Source organism: Hylobates moloch, unplaced genomic scaffold, assembly GCF_009828535.3.
Source record: "Hylobates moloch isolate HMO894 unplaced genomic scaffold, HMol_V3 SCAFFOLD_11, whole genome shotgun sequence".
Classification (NCBI taxonomy): domain Eukaryota; kingdom Metazoa; phylum Chordata; class Mammalia; order Primates; family Hylobatidae; genus Hylobates; species Hylobates moloch.
In genome coordinates, this window is record NW_026652286.1 from 7,871,705 (window position 1) to 7,892,449 (window position 20,745).

Genomic DNA, 20,745 nt, shown 5'->3' on the forward strand with positions numbered 1-20,745 from the left:
TACTCTGCAGAAGTATTCTTTGTTCATTAATGTGCTTATAATTGCTTGATTATTTCAAGTAACCACAAAACAATTATGAGTACACACACCTAATGAGATAGAAGGTAGACAGCAAAATAAAATGTAATTACCTTCTTCCCCTACTCACACTTGGTGGTGTGTTACTGTGCAATAGTGAAGTAGACTGCTCTTAAAATCTTTTATTATGTCCTCAAAACTTATCTTCTCAATCTTCTCAAACTCTAGCCTACTGGCCTCATGGATAATAGTACCCATTGGCTTACTTTTTTTTTTGTGGGTATCTTCTGAAACCGTTATTAAAAGCTTTATTAAAATGTTTCAACTGTGTCCTTGCTAAGCAAATGTTCCCTGTAACCACAAACTTAATATTTAGAAATCATGTAACAGTCTAAAGACCTTGGAAAACATTATAGGTGCCCTTAAATATAAAATGTAAGAGGATCCCCAGTGGCATCCTCTATGTATATACTAAAACACAGCAAGGAAAAACACCAGGTTAGGTTTTCCCATCTTGAGCACCAAGGACTCCAGAATTGTATCCACTAAGAAAGTTTTTGTTGTTGTCGTTTGTGTAAGCCATCCAGCCAGTCAGCAGACAGTGATGTATGATAAAGCACCAAGATAACTGGGGGTATCTAACGGAGATTTTTACTTTATTTCTTCTCTTCCTTTCCTCCTTTTTTCCTTCCTCCCTATCACTCTCTCTCTTCCACACAATACCAGCAACAAAAAACATGTCGGATAGCAGTGGTCTGACCTCTGGAAATCAATTGAAGTCACTCGTCTGATCATTATCATACTCATTGGAAACTGTTCCTCAGTTAAGAGTCACAAAATCCCATGTATTTATAATTTCTTTGTTTTTGTTTTGTTTTGTTTTGTTTTTGAGACAAAGTCTCGCTCTTGTCCCACTGGCTGGAGTGCGATGGCGCGATGTCAGCTCACTGCAACCTCCGCCTCCCAGGTTCAAGCGATTCTCCTGCCTCCGCCCCCTGAGTAGCTGGGATTACAGGCACCTGCCACCACCCCGGCTAGTTTTGGTATTTTTAGTAGAGACGGGATTTCACCATGTTGGCCAGGCTGGTCTCGAATTCCTGACCTCAGGTGATCCTCCCGCTTCGGCCTCCCAAAGCTTTAGGATTACAGGTGTGAGCCTCCACGCCAGGCCACGTTTACAATTTTAAAAATAACTCGACAACTACAATTTTTCACTCATAAATAATATGCTTGATATTCCTTTAAAATGTACAAACAAAAAAATCCAAGGCTTTTCTACATTAAAAACTTTTATATGTTGTAGCATCTCAAAAATATGTGTATGTATAATTAATATGAATGAATATATAAAGATGATTAATCAGAATAATTCCACATACCCACTAATAAAACTGAGCTTAAGGAGTAAGGATTCCCTTACATATTGTTTGATTATAGCAAGAGGAGGAGTTCATAAAAAAATTGAAAGTGAGATATTTCTGGTGGCCTTCACTCTCTATGCTATTTTTGTTTTAATATCCACAAGACCTCACATATTCAGATTCTTTCAGACACTTGCATGGGTCATAAGTGCACCTATTTACTCAGTCATCCATTAATCCATTAATTTATTCAATAAATATTTATGTGTGATAAACATGGTCCCTGCGTTTAAATAACTCACCATTTCAGAGAGAGAGAGAAACAAATGTTAATGATATGGCTTGACAACTGGCTTAGTGAAGATATATGCAGATGCTATAACGGGAACAGAAGATGAGGGAAACTCTATTTTTCCTAACAGATACAAGAAATAGATAATGTAGCTAAAAGTTGCAGAACAACTAGAAGATATTGACATGGATAAGGCAGAATCCTCCAATCTATGAACAATTATGTAAAAGAAGATGATGTGTTCAGAGAGTTAAGTGTGCTTTAGCTTTATTAGGTTGGAAAGTGGAAAGAATAAGACACAAGGAATTAAAGTCCAGGAAAGGAAGAATATTTTTAAATAAAAATTAGATACCTTCATTTACACAAGTGTTGATGATAAAAGATGGAATGTTGCTTGTTGTGAGTTGAATTGTGTTTTCAAAAAATGTATGTTAAAGTCCTAATCCCTGGTAGTTATAAATATGACCTTATTTGAAAATAGAGTCTTTACTGATATAATCAGGTTAAAATGAGATCAGGATTTAGGTGGGCCCTAACTCCAATGACTGGTGTCTTAAAAATAAAAATAAAAATAAATTAGGCATACAAGAAGACACACATAGAGGGAAGAAGGCCATATGAAGATGGAGGCAGAAATTGAAGTTAAGGTGCCACAAACCAAGGGACGCTTGGAGTTACTAAAAGCAAGAAGAGACAAGGAAAGATTCCCCCATAAAGCCTTCAGAGAGACTGTGGCCTGGCCGTATTTTAGTTTTGGGCTTCTGACCTCTAGGAAGTGTAAGAGAATAATTTCCTGCTGTTTTAAGCCACCTCATTTGTGACACTTTGTTATGGCCGCCCTAGGAAACTAATATACTGCTAAAGTGTGATCAATTTTTAAAGGTCACAAAATATAGAAAAAGCTTCATCACAGAAATTGCTTCTCAAGTGTTAATTTACATGTTATGGCATTTGGGTCAATGCTTCTAATCTTACCTGTATTCACCAGGGTTCTCTAGAGAAGCTGAACCAATAGAATATATATAAATGAACATGTACGCAGGATTTATTAATATTATGAGAACTGGCTTATGTAATTATGGAAACTATGAAGTACCACAATATGCTTCCTGCAAGCTGGATAACCTGGAAAGCGGGTGGCATAACTCAGTCCCAGTCTGAAGAATGGCAGGGTTTGGGGCAACTGATGTTAAGTCTCAGCATTTGAAGGTCCATGAACCAGAAGTTCTGATAGCTGGCGGCAGGAGAAGATGCATGTCCCAGCTCAAGAAGAGAGAGAGAATTCAACCTTCCTCCACCTTGTGGTTATATTAGGGCACTCAACCAGTTGGATGATGCCTGCCCACACTGGTAAGGGGAGATTTCTTTACTCGGTCTACTAATTCAAATGTTAATCCCTTTCTGTGCCTTGCTTATTTTACCTACTGTAATATACTCCAAGCCCATCCATGTTTCAGTCAATGATAGTATTTCATTCTTTTTTATAGATAAATAGTATTTCATTGCGTATATATGCCACATTTGCTTCATTCATTCATCTACTGATGGACATGTTGGTTGATTTTATATCTTGGCTATTGTAAATAGTGTTGCAAGAAACATGGGAATGCAGATACATCTTTGACATACTGATTTTCTTTCCTTTAGCTTTGATTATATTTGATTAGCTTTGGATGTACACCAAGCAGTGGGATTGCTAGACCATATGGGAGTTCTATTTTTAGCTTTTGGAGAAACCTCCATACTGTTTTCCATAATGGCTGTACTAATTAACATTCCCACCAACAGTGTATAAAAGTTCCCTTTTCTCCCTGTTCTCACCAGCATTTGTTATTTTTTTGTCTTTTTGATAATAGTCACTCTAACTGGGGTGAGACATAGTATCACATGTTCTCACTCATGTATGAAAGCTTAAAAAGTTGACCCTGTAGCAGTAGAGAGTAGATTAGTGGTTCCTAGAGTCTGGTATGGGGAAGGGAAGAATAGTCAGAAATTGGTTAATGGATACAAAATTACAAGATAGGAGGAATAAGTTCTAGTGCTCTATAACACTATAGTTAACAGTAATTTATCTTATATTTTCAAATAGCTAGAAGAGAGGTGATATGGTTTGGCTGTGTCCCAAAATCTTATCTTGAGCTGTAGTTCCCATAATCCCCACATGTCATGGGAGGGACCCAGTGGGAGGTAATTGAATCATGGGGTTGGTTATTTCCATGTTGTTCTCATGATAGTGAGTAAGTTCTCACGAGGTTTCATAAGGGGTTTTTCCCCCTTTGCTCGGCTCATTCTGTCTCCTGCCACCCTGTGAAGAGGTGCCTTCCGCCATCATAGTAAGTTTCCTGAGTCCTCCCCAGCCATGCAGAACAGTGAGTCAATGAAACCTCTTTCCTTTATAAATTACCCAGTCTTGGGTATTTCTTCATAGCATCGTGAGAACAGGTTAATACAAGAAGATTTCAAATGTTCCCAACATAAAGAAATAATCAGTGTTCAAGGTTGTAGATATGCTAATTACCCTTATTTGATCATTACACATTGTATTCATGCATCAAAATATCACCCTGTATCCCATAAATATGTACAATTTTTATATGTTAATTAAAAATAATATTTTTATAAGTGAGATAGCTACATTTTTAATGCTAACCTTCCCCAGAAACATCCTCACAGACACACCCAGAAATAATGTTTTACCAGCTATCTGGGTATCATTTAACCCAGTCAAGTTGACAGATAAAATGAGCATCACACCACCTCAAATTCTACTATGTAAGTAATTGCAATTTTTATAGATTCATAATTTGACTACCTCTTCTTCATTAATTTAACACCAGGCTGGTCTGACTCATTGGATTCTGAGAATGACACTATACCTAGTTAGAAAGTAACTACCAGCCGGGCGCGGTGGCTCACGCCTGTAATCCCAGCACTTTGGGAGGCCGAAGTGGGTGGATCACAAGGTCAGGAGATAGAGACCCTCCTGACTAACACAGTGAAACCCCATCTCTACTAAAAATACAAAAAATTAGCTGGGTGTGTTGGCACGTGCCTGTAGTCCCAGCTACTCGAGAGGCTGAGGCAGGAGAATCGCTTGAACCCAGGAGGCAGATGTTGCAGCGAGCCAAGACTGTACCACTGCACTCCAGCCTGGGCGACAGATCGAGACTCCATCTCAAACAAAAAAATAAAAAAGAAAAAGAAAGTAAGAAAGTAACTACCAAGTGGTTATGCAATCCATATTTGAATACCTCAAATGATTATAAACTGATTACCTTCAACAACAGTCTATTCTACTCTTGGATAGTTTTGACAGGTAGAATTTTTCTGTGTTGAGCTGGAATTGCATTTCCTGTTTCCTGTCAACCCTCCCTTTGGTTCCTGTTCTATACCATGAGGTACACAAAGGAGTTTGAATCACACTTTACCAGAACAACCCAGAAACCCTGATTCCTGCCCAGTCGTCTCAAAGTCTGTTTGCTTTCTGCAGACTCAACACCCTCACATCCTTCCAGCATGACTCATGTGGCATGGTTTCAGTTTACAGCACTGTTTCCGTTGCTCCCCTCAACTTGTTTACATTAGCTATGTGCACTGGCATTTCAGCTACATGTCTTTTTGCTACTAGTCATCAGACTGTTGGGTTCTGTTCTCCTGTGACATCACTGCATGACTAGCTTGCCCAAGGAAAACAAGGTTTAATTAAATCTTAATGTTGCACCCAGCTCTTTACAGAACTAACTGTTATTTTCACTTCCTTGTGCTATTAGCAGAATACATAATGAGAGTGTATGGAGCACAGAATCAGCCCCACTTATAAAGAGTAGCATTTTGTCACTCACTCACGGTCTATTTGCACTAAGCCTACTTTTTGGCTCACCACAGAGGTCTCAATTTTCCCCCACAGACAGATAAACTTTTATTTGTGGTAGTGTTTGTTCTTTTTGAGTTACTAAGGTGGCATCATAAAATCATTAAAATATATTAATATGTCTTTGAAAAGAAGCTATTTAATATATTTAGTGCAGAAAGTTTTGGGGATTACCCCACTCATGCTGCTATTATCCAGTTACCTTTTTCACATTTATGAATTGTCTAAATGGAAACCACTGGTCTCTGAGCACTCCAAATGCAAGTAACCCATAAAATATTCTGTATTTAAACTGATAATCACTTCTCTTTCATTTTTAAATTATGACAGAAATGATTATCAAAGTTATTCTCTGGGAGAAAATTACAAAGTGATACCACCCAAGTACTTGTGAGATTACTAATTTTTTAACCTGCTCATAAATCCTCAGGAAATATACAATACCTCAATTATTAAATATTAATCCAGTAAGACTTATTCCAATGGTTGACTATTCTTGCCTGCCTTGGAGAAGTCCCAGAAAAAGTATGATGACGTGGATTAAAATATACATGCAACTTGTCAACAACTTTAGTTGTCTCCAACAGCTAAAGGCAAATATGAAAATAAAACACAAGGTGTGGAAGTATTATACTGTACCATTGAACTGATAATGACGTGAATATGTTTTTTAGGCAATTCATCTCTTGATTTCTTGTTACTTCAGGTGATGGTAATGATGTGGTCTCTTTATTTTGAAATAAAAAACAGAGAGCCTAGCAGGCTTCCTAGACACCGGACTTCTAATTCTCACTTTAAAATAAACAAGGATAAAGTGGCTACATAGATTTAATTCCACTTTAGATAAAAATATTGTGGCACAGAATATTGAACTATCTTTCCAACCCTTCACAGGCCATGGAAGAGTAGAATATCAAGTTTGGGTATAAATGTTCTCATTTTAGTTCTTACTATGCAAACCAAATTCTTTTAAAATATGTATAAAAATATTTCACTTTTAGTAATGTCTGTCTACAAACCCTGTCACTGTCTATGTTACATATTTGTTAACATGTATAAAGATCATGATATTATTTTTACATAGTGATTAATTCCCTTCTTTAAAAAAATCTCAAGCAAATTCACAATTAGAATTTGGAAGCATAAATGAAATTTTTTTATTGATTTTCTAAATGATGTAAAGTTTTTATAGGTCAACATAAAAGTAATCAACTTTATTGTTTTGTTATTAATTTTTGCAATAGTTCCAGAGTCAATGTAGAATGTTGTGAAACCAGTTTTATGAACTCCGCTTGAGATATTTTTTGTTGGTGTTTAATAGACTAAAAATTTCAAAAATGTTCAGGCAGAAGTTATAAAAGACTCATCACCAACACCTGGCCCAGTGCATAGCTAATTCATAGTAAATGTTTATTAAGGGAATGGCTGACTGACAGACTGACAGATGGACTGACTGACTAAATCAGTGACTATGAAAACATATTCATACACTGAACTCAAATCCAAGATTATTTTGAAGCTCCATAGCTTTTGATGAATATCGCTTCTCAGCCTTTTGGCTAAGATCAAGTGTAATTAATATCAACTTCTTTCTGATAGCAGATAATAGTAGAGGCCCTTTTCTTGGTCATTCATTTTCTACAAGGGAACAGTAAGGCTCAATGAATTTGAAATAAATATGAAACACTGAGATTTCCCATTTAGATCTTCTTATTTATTTATGAAAAAAAAAAAATGGCCTCTCTACGTAAGCAAGGCATCTCACATGACTCCAAAGGGCGTGCATTCTCCAGAAGCAGCCTCTGTTGAAAGCCCTGTCATTGGAAATGGCAGATTTCTGCATGGCTCCTCAGAGAAGTCAACAGGAAGCTTACCTTTCTTTCTCTGCCATTGAGAGAGGCTCCTGTTAGCGATAAGAATGCATCTCAACTCTCAAACGTAGACCACCTCAACTAACCACATTCAGCATTAAGATTTCCTAACAGCAGTCCTAAACTTGAATCTTTTCTTGTGGTATTTTTCACTTCTAATCCACAAGCAAATCCTATTAAGATTTCTTCCAAAATATATTTTAAAACCAGTCTACATTTCTGTGTCCATTTCTACAGCTGTGTTTGAAACCTGTATCACTCTTTCCTAGACTTCTGAAATATTCCTGAACTTTCCTCTCTGCGCTCAATCTTAACTTTACAATCCATTTCTACACACTGGTTATTATCATCTTTAAAAGACTCAGATCAATGGCTCTCTCGACTTATATCTTAGAAGATTCCATTGCAATGAGAATGAAATCCAACAATGCTGATAGGAGCTGCAAGTTCCTGCATTGTTTGATTTCTGTCTAGCTCTCTGATTTCAATTTCTAGCAACGTCTTTATCATACCCAGAAGCGATGGTTTTTTGTTTGTTCTTGGACAGGTTAAGTATTGCAAACTGATCTAAGCTTCTTTGGCCCTGCACAACACACAGGCATGTGGACTTTTTTTTTTTTTTTGAGAAGGAGTCTTGCCTGGAGTGCAGTGGCATGATCTCGGCTCACTACAACCTCTGTCTCCCGGGTTCAAGCAATTCTCTGCCTCAGCCTCCTGAGTAGTTGGGATTACAGGCACCTGACACCATGCCCAGCTAATTTTTGTATTTTTAGTAGAGACTGGGTTTCACCATCATGTCCAGGCTGGTCTTGAACTTCTGACCTCATGATCCACCCACCTCAGCCTCCCAAAGTGCTGGGATTACAGGCTTGAGCCTCTGCGCCCAGCCGGACTTATTTTTGGTAAATAATAATTGCCAAAGAAGCCTGAGCCCTCTGGGTGAGGGTTAGTTATGCCCTCAGTACTAGGTTATACTAAAGTAAGTCACTGACTTAATTTTGGTAAACACAAAGGTACATTAGACAAACATGCTTTCAATAGTGAGCAAGCAAGCAACAGTTTTTGTAACCTAAGTGCAACAAAATTCCATCTTTTTTTTTTTAGGTTTTCCAAATGCCACCTTTCAGCAGAAAGCATTCCAACCTCATGGTTGGATCAATCAATGTTCTTCTCACCCATGGCTAGACAGAGAACCAGTTACAGATCAAGCTTTGGGTGTCATCCCTAACTTAAAGATACATGCCTCTGGCCTCACCAGATTCTTAAATGGTCTTAATCTAATTGTGAGTAGTATCTCAAATATATCTTTGTCAATCCATATATGTTGAACACCATTAATTTCACCAATAAAGGCTATTTATTTTATCACCCCAATCATTGACACATTTATTTGCTGGAAAATGACAGTTTCTGATATTAGTTATCATCACTAGCTGCCTGGTGTTGATTAAAAACGAAAAAATAAGTGTTAGTAGCTATCTTTTGAACATGACTTTTTAATATCATCCTAGCAAATATGGTTTCTTTTTTTTTTTCTTTTGAGACAGGGCCTTGCTCTGTTGCCCAGGCTGCAGAAGAGTGGCACCATCAAAGCTTACTGCAGGCTCTATTTTCTGGGCTCTAACGACCCTCCCCGCTCAGCCTCCCAAGTAACTTTGACTATAGGCGTGTGCCACCAACTTGGCTATTTTCCTTTTCTTAGAGATGGGGTCTCGCTATATTGCCCAGGCTGACTTTGAACTCCTGATTCAAGCTACCCTCCTGCTTTGGCCTGCCAAAGTGCTGAGGTTACAGGCATGAGATATCACGCTTGGCCTAGATTCTTAATTTAGATACGTGACCCCTTCCTTTCCTGGAGTCAAAGCAAAAGTAGCTGAAACTTACATAATAATACTGAAGTAGTTTCTAATAAGTTGAACACATTTTAACATTAAAGTCACTTCAGAAATCTTGCACTGTTGTTGGCTTTGTTAGGAAATGGCATGAAGATGTTTCCTAAGGCTTTTCACATGTCTGGCTCTTTCTCATTCTTCAGGTTTAAGCCCAAATTTCACCTTTCAACTAGTCCTTCCATTGCCAATCTATTCATAGAAGAGTAATAATAATAAGTAATAATGGTAACTACAACTATACTAATAGTAATTTTGAGCATTTCTATTTGCTAAGCACTGGGATAATCTCTGTGTGCTTATTAACTCATTTAGTCCTCAAAATAAGCCTATGAAGTGGAATATATAGCTTCAATTTACAGACGAGGAACCTGAGGCACGAGATCTTGCCAACACAACATAATAGAGAAATGGCAGAGCTGGGATTTGAATCCCCAATCCAAAGCTTACGCTCTTCAGTTAAGCAACCCTGTCTGACCCCATCCTTGTCATTATCCCATCACCCTGTTTATTTCTCCGTAATTTTTACCCTAATCTGTAAATATTTTTATTTACTTAATTGTTCTGTCTCATTTATCAATAAGTGTGTCTCAAGAATTGTTCTTTCTCATGCTTTCAAGAAAATATGGATATCTTGAGAGCCGGGACCTTGCCTAGCCTGTTCATTCCTCTGTCAGAGGATCTAATGCTATCCCTGGTGCATAGTTAGTGCTCAATTTATTGTTTTTCGCAAATGAGTGAGGGTGGTAGAACTCAGATACAGCACTGCTAATTCTAATCTTTCATTGTCCATTTCATTTCGCCGTCAAAAGAAACGCCATGAGATTTGGAATTGCTAAGTTTCTATGACATTCTCCGCTACCTGTGTCTTACATCTGATGTCATATGAATTCAAGTGTGGATTTACTAAGGCCTCTTTTGACATCTGACAAAAAAAAACTGCTCACCTTTATGGAAAAAACCACTCACCTTTCTTCGATTCTCTTCACTATTGCCAGATCAATACTTTTAGAATCAAGCTTGCTTAAAATCCATCAGAACTTCTGCATCTGCATAATTTTAAGGATCATGTCCAAACTCCTTACCATGACATATGAGATAGCTCATTAATTTGCCTAATCATGGATGTCAATTTGTTACATTCACACGTCTATGTGAGTATGTGTACCTACACACTAAACACACACAAACTCACACACACATACTTGTCACCTCTCACAATAATCATTCTGAATTTCTTGTTCATTGAAGAGAAGATGTCAGGCTCTTCTACAGGATCTTCCCTCCGACTAGGGAGGCCTTCTATACTTCCTTAGTTAACTAATGCCTACTTGGTTTTGAAGCCTCATTTCTTCAGATAGTTGTCCTTGATTCTCCTCAGACTTATCTAGCTACCTCTGATAGCACATAAATCATAAATCGTTTTATCATAGAATATGTCATATTATTCTATAAGTGTGTATATACATTACTACCTCATTCAATAGAGGGTGGGTTCCTTGAGGTAGGAGCTGTGTTGCTTTTAGCACAGTGCTCTGTCCAGAATAGGTGCTCTAGAAATATTTGATGAAAAAATCCATAAGAGAAAAAAAGGAATAAGCTCTAATTCTAAAGCAACCCCAGACATGAGAATAATCTGTGGCAAACTGTCCTTCAGGGGTATGTTCACTTGCTAGCTGCATTTTATAACTTTAGTGGATAGGGCAAACATTATTCCCTGGTGATGTCAATATGGCCCCTTCATCAGTCTGAAAATCCGCCGGCAATGAAAATACATGAAGTCTGGAAGCTGTTTATGAGACGATGAAGGTGAGTCAATAGACTCTGTTCCAAGTTGGCAAGAAGAGACGTCGTCCTAAACATCCAAAGCGCCATAATTCACATTGAGCTTCTCATTAATTTAAATGTTAATGTAAATTTAAAACATGTTGTATTGATTTGGAACTGTTTTTATATGAATATTGCATAACTGAGCTTCTAACAGCAGAGTCCAAATGGACATTCCTTCACATTAACTTATTATAATTAAGAAAACAAGTGAACTTTCGCCTTTTTTGTCACGTAAAATCATTTGTTTTAGTTACAACGTTTAGCTATGAGAAGCGGTGAGAACTGCTGCCTTTGAGTGCAATTGCTTTAGGCTGCTCTGAGCAAAAAGATCCATTTCCAAGTCTATTATTTTAGGGTATTGAACATTTAATTTCAAACATGTATAGAGATTTGTGTCTTTCTCATTTCATTGGTGAGTAAAATAAAGTTGCCATGACGATGCTGGTTACTTTAGTCTCTTTCGTTAGTACTTCAGTCATAATCTCTTTTTATTGAGATTTATATTTCCAAGGGAAAATACAATTTACAGAAGATATTCCATTTTATTAGTCCCACACAAAATAAATTATGATGGTGAGGATGCTGACAACACCTGGGTATCTATGTATATGCTTACTCCGGGAAAGACCCTCATGCAAAGTACCCTATAGAAATTTCCTCATTAAATCCCAAAGCAGCATAAAACGGATGGACCTCTCATTATCCTGTTTCACAAATTAGGATAGTGACCCACAGAAAGATTAAGCCACTTTTCTAAAGATCTACAACCAGGAAGTGGTGCTGCTGACCTTAGACTGTCTGACTCCAGGGTCTTCTGTAACCTATGCTCCCCGAGTCTTAAACTGCACAATGTGATTGACACATTGAAGCCTAGAGAAGTGAATTTCTTGGCCGGGCGCAGTGTCTCACACCTGTAATCCTTGCACTTTGGGAGGCTGAGGCAGGTGGATCACCTGAGGTCAGGAGTTTGAGACCAGCCTGGCCAACACGACAAAACCCCATCTCTACTAAAAAAACAAAAATTAGCCAGGCATGGTGGCACATGTGTGTAATCCCAGCTACCTAGGAGGCTGAGGCAGGAGAATCCCTTGAACCCAGGAGGCGGAGGTTGCAGTGAGCTGAGATCGCGCCACTGCACTCCAGCCTGAGTGACAGAGTAAGTAAACATACAATTGAGGATGCAGTGCTACCATCGAGAAGCTGGGTAGATGGATGAAATCCTAAAACCTGCTTTCTAGTTCATGAACATATTGTATCTTACTCCCTTCACCTGTGCAGTATAATATTTAGCGAATCGATTGGTGAGTCCCTTCCAGCCCCACATTTATTGAATCTATATAATATGATTCACTTTGTTCTAATCAACAAACCCCCTGCCTTGTTCTCTTCACAACCACCTGTTGTAGTACTTCTTATCTGATGCTATGTCCCTGCAGGCAGCCCCACCAAGCTCAGTTCTCTGTGCTAAGAATACTGGTATAGACAAATTTATTTGAAACTTATTAAATACCAAGTAGAAAACTCAGATTAAAAGAAGGAGGAGGCATCATTTTGTTCCCCTGAACATATAATTGAAATGGAATGCAAAAATCAGATTCCTGAGAAATTAGGCAAGGCAGTCAGGTATGAAAAGATTAATATCAACTGATGCATTCAGAGGCTAAGATACAATCGATCTGATAGAATCTTCTTCAAGTGAATATGTACTGGCCCAGAAGTAGCCGTCAAGCTTTCTAGTGCCAGGATACATAGCACAGTTCATAGTAAGAAAAAGTATAGGCTTGGGGATTAAACAGACTTGCCAATTCTGCCACTTACCTCTTTCTGGGTTAAACTAAGTTGTTTAAGTGACTTAAACATCCTTACCTCTGTTTCTTAGTCTGTAAAATGAGAATTATAATCCACATTTTTATAGAGTAGTTATGAAGCTCAATTTGTACAGTAATGTAGAGAGATTAGCCCAGTGCATTAGAAGTATAATGCAAGCTTAAATTAGTTTCCTTTATTCTAATAATAGTAGCAAACAAATCTGATATGCCAGTTTTAAAATTATCTTTGCAAGTAGTAATTCCAGCTATCACTCAACCCTTCAGTTTTAGGAAATGTATTGTTTTTGCAAGACAACAACCAATTAAATATGAATATTTCAACCAAAAATACCTTTTTCCTTGGAAGATACGTGAGCGGAAAAAAATCATCATATCATGCTAAATTCTGTAAGCTATCTTCCATATTGTTGGTTTCCCCAGTCCCTTCAGAATTTCAACTTCTCCTTCACATCAGGATAGCTGAAGGATGGACAACTGACCTACTGGTCATTAGGCTCCAAACAGTTATTAATCTTTTGAGTTAAAAATAAAATTGTACTAAACTCCATCAGGTAGATAATTAATTTTTGTTCAAGTAATACATGAATCTCAAATGCATTGATTACAACCACCTTAGTATAACTTACCTACAAATAACTCATGCTCGAGAGAGAAGCTAACAATTGGTGTATATAAGTATATAAAAATTCAGACTTTATTTAAGCATGAGAGTTTTGCTTCCACAAAATCTTCCTGATCATTCTACCCATATCAAAACATACCCTCAGAAGGAAAACTATCGCAGAATTTGAAAGATGGAAGGGTCCTTAGTGGCAATTTTGTACGAAGCTTTTTGTTTTATATGTGGAGCAATTAAGATGCAGTAAGTTTTGGATTCTTGCCCAAAATTGTCTGGCTAATTATGGCAGGGTTATGAATTGAATCCATTTCTAATTCTCAATCCAATGTCTATATTTACTTTTTTTCTGTGACGCTATATCAAACTGAGGAATCTGTAAATTACAGTGTATATTTTCTAGTTATTTATTTATTTACTTTTTTATTTATTTTTGAGATGGAATCTCACTCTGTCGCCCAGGCTGGAGTGCAGTGGCGCGATTTCGGCTCACTGCAAGCTCCGCCTTCCAGGTTCACGCCATTCTCCGGCCTCAGCCTCCCGAGCAGCTGGGACTACAGGCGCCCACCACCACGCCCGGCTAATTTTTTTATTTTTAGTGGAAATGGGGTTTCACCGTGTTAGCCAGGTTGGTCTGGATCTCATGACTTCGTGATCCGCCCACCTCTGCCTCCCAAAGTGCTGGGATTGCAGGTGTGAGCCACTGCGCCCGGCCATTTTCTAGTTTTTTAATGTCAGTTTCAACTATTAGAGTTGAAATAAACAGATAATTACCTGTATTGTTTTTAGCTCATGGCCAGAGGGAAGGAGTAAGGCAGGAAGTCTTTTAAATTTATGTACAATAAGCTGTTTACAGATAAAAATATTTTCCAGTGAAATTCATATGACACATTTCAATAAAATGCAATGACAGTAACAAAGAAATGAAAGACTAATAAATCTAGAGTTGGTAAACTAAATCAAATAGATACATGTATATATTTATATATTGTATATATATAATACATATACATATATACATATACATATTTGCTATAGTTTACCCATGTCTTGATTTGTTAGTTATGTAACACACACACGTATGAAAGACATTCTGTGATTTTAAGTTACTAAATTATATTGAGGGAATGGAACAGGCAGGGATGTCTAACACTAAATTTGTTTTCACTTGTATAGCATGATTTTAAAATATGATATTTATGTTATCTTCCTCCAGGTATAAAGAAGTATCTGCAGAAATCCAGAGCACTTATTAAACTTCTTTGAGTTTTCTCAGGAAGATCAATACCTGTTGGAGAAATTTTACTAAGGTAAGTTCCAAATAACACTAACCTATTCTTTAGGGGCTTCCATTCTAGCTGCTCTAGTTCAGAACAAAGTGAGGTTCACTAAGTCAAAAAAATAGACAAATAGAAAACCAGGCATTGCTTTTATTAATGATGCGGTTAATATTTGAGAATAACATTTCAGTGCATGTGGCAAAAATGAACTTCCTAGCATTTAACTACAGCATTAGAAAGATTTACCCATCCAGGCCCCAGAAGTGTATGGCAACTGCAGGCTCTCCCAACATGGCAGCCTGCCCTGTGAAATTTCTAGTGTGGAGTAGCAGACCTGAGTGTATCTTCCTTCAAGTAGCCCACTGTAAAGATGAAGGGGAAGAGAATGGGTTAAACTGTGATTGACAAAATCTTGCTTTGAAGTTCACAAATCAAATAAGCAACTCTACTGACCAAGAAGAAGGAAGAGAACAGGGGTTAAAGAGAGGCCAGAAGAGCTGCTATAATGGAGTTTCCTTCATATGGAAGAAAAAAAAATAGAAATGGGGAAGGAGTATTTTTTTCTGTTACCATTGAAGGATCGGAGAGACCTACCAAAAAGGAAAGATGCTCTTTAGAGGTTGCATCAGGATTTTCTTAACCTAGCAGCACACGAAGATAATTTCTCCTGGGTAATGGAGGCAGTCACAGGAATGAGATTTTCCCTGCTTTAAGAAGAAATATTCTAGGCAAAATTTTTTCCACCTTCCTATTAGAAGTCAGGTATTTTCAGAATTGCAATAGACATGTTGTCTGTGCTATCACAGAGCAGATGACTATATAGTAGACTACTAACATTCATGTTTGTACTTATTTTTAAACAAAATAAAAACCCATTGCAGATAGTAATTTTCCCTTTTTGAGGCATACTGTTAAGTTATTCTGTAAAGAGCAGGTGGAGGAAACAGTTTAGGTAGTAAATGGGCTTAGCTAACTCCTCAGTGGACTTGTCTCAATGAGGATTTGAAACTCTAATTTAATAAACAACCCGTGTACATGGATTTATTTATTGGTAAAAACAAAACCAAGGAAATATAATGTATTGAAAATATAAAAAGGAATCATAAGCTTGAAGAAAGTAAAATAATGGACTTGGTGCAAGACTGCGAACCAAGCCAAGTATCTGTAGAAGGTAGCAGGACTGACTCAATATTCTCCATTAGATGCTGCCTCTATAATGAATGAACCCTGCTCCTTTCATATTTGTGTTTCATCATCTAAGATTGAAGGTCATTTCATTCCAAAAAATGTTTGGTTTATTTTGATCATTTTACTTGGTCAAATTTTGCTGATTTGTCTTTTTGACTAGACTGGAGCAGTAAAGGCAAAATAATAATGATAATGATAATATAATAATAATAATAATAATAATAATAAATTAGACCATTGTGGCTTCTGTAGAGAAAGAGCAAGCATCCGGATTGACCACACCACTGTAAATACATATTACAAGGAATAATTAATCATTGAAAACAAAATAGGCTTACTATCTGGGAGGCGATATCTATATTTGATATTATTTGGCATAGATGAGTATAGTGATGTTTGGAAATTGATTATTATCGATGTTCTCGGGTATGTCTTTCAAGAATACCAAAGGTCTACTAGACTGATCAATATTTTTAATTTGACACTCAAAACGTATACCTCTGGAAGCTAATAGGTAAGCTTAAATGTATGGTTACATGAATAAAGGTTCTGATCCTGCCTGTGTTCACTTCGAAAAGAAGAGACTACTCCTTGCTACCAGGTTGCTGCTGCTGCGGAGAATATGGACTTCTGCTCTCTGAAAGAGGAGCCTGGTTTCTCTCATCTTTCCCCTTAAGAATGGAATGGGAATACTTTAGATTTAAGATAAGCTGCTCCCTACCTTTAAACAAAAAGAGTAGCATAGTGTTGTAACTTGGTAATGAGTGGCAAAAACCATACGTGAACTAATCAAACCATGAAGGAAGTAAAGTTAATAGAGTAATTGAGAAGGTGATCTCAGGAAGGAACAGGTAGGATGGACCAAGAGACATGCAGAGAGACGTTTCAGTATCTTGATGAAAGACATAGAAGGGCATGGGTTTCAGGAAGTATAAGCACAAATGCATACATTGAGAAACTTGCCTGCATGGCTACAATTGTCAGTGAAGTATGAATTGGTGAAAAACAGGACAGATATATAATTTATTGTCAGCTCTAGAATTTCAAGCTAGGGCATTCTTCTGCTAAGATTTCAGTCTGGATACTAAGTTATACTTAGATGTTGTGGAAAGTATAACCCATTATGCAAAGGGACATCTAACCCTAGAAAATTAAAATACTGTGCTGAAGCAAGAATGAGGAATAATAAGGAAATGGAAAGACTAGGACTGCTGTGAAAGAGCCAAATCCAATAATACTTTGCAAAACAACAATATTTAAAAAGGAATAAAGTAGTCCTAAGTCAGTAGGATGTCCCGCTCCTAAAAAAAACAAAATACCCTGATTTAGGACCTTTAGTGAAGACCCCAGAATTTCCCCAGATTAAGTTCAATAAAAGATGTTTGCATCATTGAATTTTAGTAAACATTAGTTGATTAAATGGTTACATTAATTATGAATGTATGAGATTATTTTCCAAAATATACATTTGCTCATCTAATTAAGAATGAGTAAATCCCAGTTTTCTCCCTTTTCCCCATTTCCCACAGCCTTTATAACATCTTTTTTTTAGCATATTAGGGAACTAAATTTTTTTTAAAAACCTGGTAACTTAAAACTATGTAGGTCCCCAATAAGTCTATCCTAAAGAGTTTATCTCAGAAATTCAAGGCTATCTGGTTTCCTGGCACCCACAAATCACAGCTTAACCAAATCACATCATAGTGAAAGCATTCTAAGTTTAATTTTGCCTTGAGATTTATGAAGCTTCTAATGATATTTACAGTCATGCATATGATAAACAAATGCATAACAAGTTCTACAGAATGTTTGGATATTCAGAGAAATTTTCCAAGAACCCTTTGTGAAAATTTATTAAACACCTAGAGATCAGAAAATACAACCACTCATTTGATTAACTATCATAACTCTTCATTTTCTGTTGCCTGTAAGCATTGTCATGCAGATTTTTTGTCCTATCTGAATTTATACTAATAGGATTTGGCCATATCCCTACTGATGTTTACTTCTGTCTTCTTTTTGCTAGTAGAGGGACTGAGAATTATTGTCTTCCAAAAGGTCATTAACTGATTAACTGAACAAAGCAACAGATTAGAACAAGTAAAGTTCCAAATAGCCTTGGCAGGTTTCTGATTCATTCACAAAAAGTAGACATCTACATGAGTAAGTTGTGGTGGCTGTTACTTTGTGATGGACCTTTTTATTTAGCAACAAATAGAGTTCTACTTATTTCTGAAAACATATCTATAAATTGGATTCCCCCAATGACTATAATGTTACATAATTTCAAGTGAGACAATATTATTGCCTCCAATCTAAAGAGAACTGAAAGAATATTTGCTATTATCACATCTGTGGGAATTTTTTTTTGATAAAAAATGCATAGACTTTTTCCAGTTTGGGTTTTCTCTGAAATGTGGCTATATTGGTAGTGGCTAAAATAGGTATTAGATCTAATTCATAGAGCTCTTACTAATAGAACAATCATGCCCACATTCCCATGATTCGGTCCTGGTTAACAAATCTGTACACCATAAACCTGATGTAGCCCTACTCAGGGAGATTGTAAGCTCTGTGGGATCCTCCTCAATGCTCTTTAAATTTAAAACCAAATTAAAACATCCTGTAGTGGTAAGAGTTTAGAGAAAGAGCATTTTTATAAACTGCTGTTCAGAGTATAATTTGGTGTAACCCTTTCAGAGACCTATATGTTATGTGATTCAAATGTCTTTAAAATGTGCCATTTCCTTTTCTAAGATTGCAAATAAATCAGTGGACAGATGAAGACATGTCTACAGGCACGATCATTAGAGTATTATAAGCAGTTGCAATATATTGGAAACAACTTAAAAAACTAAAAATAGAGTGTGTTATATAGTTTATTGATATAATGAAACACTATACAGTGTTTCACAATGCTGCTGCTGCTCTGAATGTATAGATATGGGAATATATTCATAATATTAATTTTAAATTTCTGATTACAAGAAATTATGTAAATGTGACATCGATAATTTTATATATTACATATATTAGGCATTTATATGTGTAGAAAAATATCTAGATAATAGTATTATATGGGGGTAACATTTCCTTGTTTCAAAATGAGAAATAGACATGTAGGTACATAAACTAGGATAATAAAATAAATTGCAAACTAAGCAAAAGCTATTTAAAGGATAAAAATGACTTCTTCCCCCTCTAAAACACGCACACATGCACACACACACGCCATCCCTTTATAATCTGTATTGGGTTTTTTAATTTTTTCATTTTTTCCTGTCTGTGCGGTATTTCACTTTTTCAATTTTGTTTAACTGACAAAATAATTATACATATTTTGGGAGTATATACTGATATTGCAATACAGATAATATATATTGATTAGCATATTCATCACCTCAAACCTTTATTATTTCTTTTTGTTGAAGCATTCAATATCCTGTTTTTAGCTCTATGAAACTATATAGTATATTTTTGTTAACTACAGTTTTCCGATAGTGATATGGAGCACAAGAAATTAATCCTCATTTCTAGCTTTAATTTTGTATCCTTTAACAAATCTCTCCCCATCTCCCTTTCCCCTACACTTCCCAGACTCTACTATCTTCTGTTCTACTTTTTACTATTATGAGATCAACTTTTTTTTAGCATCTACATTTGAGTGAGAACATGTGGTATTTAACTTTCCGTTCCTGGCTTATTTCACTTAACATAATGTCCTCCAGTTCCATCGATTATGCTGCAAATGACAGAATTTTATTCTTCTTTACGGTTGAATAGTATTTTATTGAGTATATATGCCATATTTTCGTTATCCATTCATCTGTTTTTGGACACCTGAGTTGAATCCATACCTTGGCTATTGCCAATAGTGCTGCAATAAGCAAGGGAATGTAGATGTCTCTTCCTTATGCTGATTTCCTCTCCTTTGGATAAATGCCCAGTCATGTGATCGCTGGATCACATGGCAGTTCTATTTGTAGATTTTTGAGGAACATTCATACTTTTCTTCATGGTGGTTGTACTTGTTTACGTTTCCAACAGTGTCTAAGAGTTCTCTTTTCTCTAGATCCTCCCTAGCATTTGTTTTTTTGTTTTTCTTTTGTGATAATAGCCATCCTAACTGGGGTGATGATAACTCACTTTGGTTTTAATTGGCATTTCCCTAATGATTAGTGAGGTTGAACATTTTTTCATGTATTTTTGGCCATGTGTATGCCTTCTATTGAAAAATACCTATTCGGATCATGTAGCCTTTTTTTAAAAAACTCAGATTGTTTGCTTTGTTTTTGTTTTTGCCTTCTGTTTTTTATTTATTTTTTATTTTTGCTGTCAGGATGTTTGAGTTCTTTTTATATTTTGAATATTAATCCTCTGTCAGATAAATAGTTTGCAACTTATTTCTCCCATTCTGTAGGTTGTCTTTTCATTCTGTTCATTGTTTTCTTGGCTGTGCAAAAGCTTTTAGTTTTATATGATCCCATTTATTTGTTTTTGCTTTTGTTGCCCATGCTGTTGAGATCTTATTCATAAAATGTTTTCCCAGACCAATGTGCTAAAGAATTTCCCCCGTGGGCCGAGCGCAGTGGCTCACGCCTGTAATCCCAGCACTTTGGGAGGCCGAGGCGGGGGGATCACGAGGTCAGGAGATCGAGACCATCCTGGCTAACACGGTGAAAACTCGTCTCTACTAAAAG

At 36.6% G+C, this 20,745-nt stretch overlaps 1 protein-coding gene across 3 annotated transcripts in view; it reads left to right on the forward strand.

The window, feature by feature from the left end:
* The window catches only part of LRRC4C (leucine rich repeat containing 4C), a 1,410,106-nt gene that overhangs the window by 1,181,673 nt on the left and 207,688 nt on the right, over positions 1–20,745 (forward strand). For all 3 annotated transcript variants that reach the window (XM_058446767.1, XM_032166235.2, XM_058446766.1), the window contains one exon: positions 14,794–14,887. The gene's annotated coding sequence lies outside the window, so the exon portion shown is untranslated. The remainder of the gene's footprint in view (positions 1–14,793; positions 14,888–20,745) is intronic.